Source organism: Cupressus sempervirens, chromosome 7 (assembly GCF_028749045.1).
Source record: "Cupressus sempervirens isolate cs-2001-9-10 chromosome 7, ASM2874904v1, whole genome shotgun sequence".
NCBI lineage: Eukaryota > Viridiplantae > Streptophyta > Pinopsida > Cupressales > Cupressaceae > Cupressus > Cupressus sempervirens.
In genome coordinates, this window is record NC_143124.1 from 873,121,803 (window position 1) to 873,126,296 (window position 4,494).

Here is a 4,494-nt window from a genome sequence, read left to right on the forward strand (position 1 = left end):
AGGGAGGGAAAGTATTGCTTTTGTCCTCTCTAGATCAATGGTTAAGCCATCCTCAAATACAATATGTCCTAATAATTTTCCTTGGTTAGTAGAAAAGACACACTTGCTTGGGTTAAGGGAAACCCCAAACTCTCTGCATCTTAGGAATACTTGTCTTAGATGATCAAAATGATCTTCTACATCCTTTGAATACGCAGTGATATCATTAAGGTAAACTAAGACAAACTTGTCAATCAATCTTTTGAAGGCCATCTCCATTACCTTCTGAAATGTAGCACCTGCATTGATTAGCCCAAATGGCATCTTACAATAAGCATAGGTACCCCATTTAGTGGTAAATGTAGTCTTGTACCTATCAGACTCTTTAACCAACACTTGATTGTAGCCAAAAAATCCATCAAGGAATGAAAATCTCTTTGAACCACTGACCTTGGTCAAAATTTGCTCCATAGAAGGGAGAGGATGGTGATGTTTAAGGGAAGCTTGGTTAAGGTCCCTAAAGTCCACACACAATCTAATCTCTCCATTCTTCTTCCTAACAGGGATAAGGTTTACTACCCATGATGAGTGCTTGATAGGGAAAATTATGTGGGCCTCAATCAATTTGGATAGCTCATTTCTCATTAAGGGTTCAATCTTGGGATTCACTAGTCTCTGCTTTTGTCTTACTGGTTTTACATCATTAATTAAATCTATGGTATGCTGAAACAACCTTGGTTCAAAGCCCTTTAAGTCATCATATGTCCAAGAGAATACATCATTAAATTCTTGACATAGATGAATAAAATTTTCTTGTTCAATTTCAAAACATACCTTACCCATGTTTAAGGACTTTCCATTAGCAATCATGACTGGAGTGTAGTCATCTTCATTAGCAACTAGGTTCATGGCCTTGCCTCTTTCTTGATCATCATGATTAAAAACACTCTCTAAGGTAATGAGACCCTTAGGCAATTTTTTAGAACTGAGATGAATGATTTGATCACCATACTGATCCTGCAGTCTTGACTGATTTCTCTCTGAAAATTCTGCCTCATTCTGCAAGAAGCTCACAATTTGCTCATCAGACTCAAACACTTGCCAATGGATGTTGTTATTAGGGATATTAGGCCTTACTACCACTCTAATTTTTTTTTTCTTCTCCTCCTCAAGATTCCCTGGCACATCATAAGATGCACCTATTGCTGCAAGTCTGTCAGCATGCCTATTTTCTTTTCTAGGGATGCTTTGAATATTAAATGCATTGAAACCTTCAAGAAAATCCCATACCCTATTTTTATAAGACTTGAGCAAACCATTTTTGGTGATATTCTGATTTCTCACTTGATTAACTACCAACTCACTATCTCCATACACCCTTAAGGCTTGGATTCCTCTTTTTTGAGCAAGTAGAAGACCTTGAATCAAGGATTTATACTCGGCTATGTTATTAGTACAACTAAATTAGAGCCTGAATGAGAAGTAATACCTTACTTGTGTAGGACTAGAGCATCTTTCTCCAATATACAGTATGTACTAAGACCTGTCTCAAGGGTTTCTGACATAGGGTCAAATTGATACGCATTAGCCCATTCATCCAAGAAAAAATTAGGTATCTCTGCTAGGGAAGTGATGGGTTCATTCATTATGTCATTCTCATCCATCTCCAGAATAGGGCAATTCATGTTGATGGGGTTGGGGGTGTAAGATTTAGTATGATGGAGGGCTTGAGGCTCTGCTCTAATTGAAGAATTGGCTCCATATCTCATTTTAAAAGACATATATGACCAATTAGAAGATATGAAACCACCTATTTGGGCAGTGAAGTCTCTTGACAGATAGATGGCAAAATATGGCTTGACCTCAGCAATAGAGATATCTTGGGTTACAGTACAACCAGGGCATGCATGTAAGGTTGTCTCCACATTCCTAAGGATCCCTACAATCTTGAAATTACTACCATCCAACTATAATACATCCCTAACAATGGGCTCATATTTCATTCCCAAAGCATTAGCAACACACCTAGGCATTACTGAACTGCTAGCCCCTGAATCAATCATGCAATTATGGACTAGTTTGCCCCCTATAATTAGAGAAAAATAGAATGGGGGAGGTCTAACCTTTTTACTTGTTCCTACTTCCCTATCTGATGGTTGTACTAGGCTTGTGGCACTTTCCATACTGAGTGTCTGATCCTTCAGTTCAATTCTTTCCAATTCTTGTTGCAGCAACCTCTTTTGCATGGGTATAGTAGCAACAGCACCACACATGGAGATATTCACATTTTTCTTCTTCATTTTCTCTACCACACTGAATGGCATAGCAGGTGTTTTGGTAGAAGCTTTGGGAGCTACAATTGTATGAGGTTGAGACAAAATAACCTGAGGATCACTTGCATCCTTTCTGCTATGATTTTGCCTTTGCTGTTGAAAGGCACTTGATTGATTATTTGCTTCTTGCTCATGAGATGTTGAATTTGAAGTTGAGGCCCACTTGGGAGGAGGAGGGACAAAATCTTCCACAGCTCTTTTTTTGCTTCTAGTGTTATGAGCAATGGAATCCTAGTTTACATTACAATGCTCCTCCATATGATGATTCATAAAAGAGCAATCACCTTGTCTTTGCATATCTGAGGCATCTTTAAATTGGTCTTCCTTGTATGATTGTTTTGTTGCAGGTTCTTGGACTATCAAAGCCATAAAATATTTGACCTTTTGACACATACAATAGGCATAGGAGTTGTTACAGGAGGGAAAAAAATCTTGATCTTGAGCCATATTATTTTGAGGGATTATGGCCCTACTTTGGTTTACATTTGAGGTTGAAGCATGGCCACCCTGCCTACTTTGATCAAAAGAATTGTTCCAATGATTAGGATTTGGAGGCCTACCGCTGCTTGGAGTTTGATATTGCAATTGATGAGGCTTACTACCTTGAGCTTGTTGTCTTTCTAAAGTCACCACCTTGTTGCTTACTTTCTGCATCATAGAGGAGTTATCCTCCAGCTTCTTCCCATAATCTTGCAATCTTTTCTCTAAGTTCTTTTCTTTTTTATCCATGTTCTGCATTAGAGATTGCATCATCTCTTTGATTTCATCTATCCCATTTGAGGATGTGGAAGTTTGAGGGACTGGGACAAGGGATTGTGATGTAGAAGTTGTGGGAAGAGGAGTCATTGTGAGTTGATGATTTGGAACATCAGGGAAGAAAGGCATAGGAGGCCTTGGAGCTAGCTTACCTCCTTGTATCAATATATTTTCTGCCCTTATCACTATATCATAAGCATTAGGCAAGGTATCTCCTCCCATAGTTTGGATTGTAGTGGCAATATCACTGTTAAAAGCTCTAAGGTAATGCAAGAAGGCATTACCAGGGGTAGGCTTCACTGAAGTAGGTATTCTATCTCATGTCTTTTGAAATCTATAATTAAAATCATTCATACATTCATGGGGGGCTCTTTTAATAGTAGTCAACTACTCTAAAAGTGACAAATAGTCACTTTTATCCTCAAAATGTTTGCACAATCCTGCTCCTAATCCATCCCAATCTATTATAGAACCATGAGCTAAACCTCTATACCATTGTAGTGCTTTTCCTTTCAAGGATGAGGCTAGGAGCCTAACTGCAACATCATCCTCTATAATACCATGGATATTGCAGACATTTGCAACCTCTTGAATGTGTTCTGAGGGGGAGATAGAAGTTTCACCAGTAAACTCTGGTATACTTTTGAGGGTAGCTACTGGTATGTCATGTCTTTGGGCTAATAAGAGAGGGCTCCCACCATTAAAGGTGGCAAAAGTATGAGCTCTAGGAAATGCCATATAGACAAGTGATCTATTGATATGTATTGATGGTAGTCTAGGCTAAGATCTAACAACAGGAGGAGTAAAGATAGATCTTGTAGGTGTATTTGTTACTATTGCACTCCTAATTGGTGATAAAGATATTCTAATCTTCCTTCTTCTAGGGTTTGAAAATGAAAGCTCTTGATACTAAAACTTACCTTTAGAAGATGCCCTTGTTTTAGCTCTGGGCATGAATCACTACAACTTTGGTCTGGAACCAGATATGTATTTGAAGCTCAGAGTCGCCAAGTACTTTGAAGAATGAGCCTCTTGAAGGCTTAAACACCAAAGCAAGTACTATCTCCTCGATATTGATCTTGAAATCTCTCTTTCGACACTAGTAGGCTTGAAATTTTCTAAAAGGTTGTCCCATCAGGCGTGCCAAAAACTATTGTCACTTAGGTTTGCACCCTTGTCTAAAGCCCATGCATGAGGACAACCTAGTGAAACATGGAAACAACCTCCAAGCTGTGGGACTTGAACTATGAGGTTGAGTCTTTGGAGAAGGCCATCTTCCTCTTACTATCAGAATGCACCTACATACTCTTGGAGAGGAAAAGGGAGAAGGAGAGCATGAAAGCAAATCTACCTAATCTAATCTAAAGAGGTGATGCACCAAAATAGAGTGTTCAGACCAATCTCTGCCCATATATGCACTTTTGAA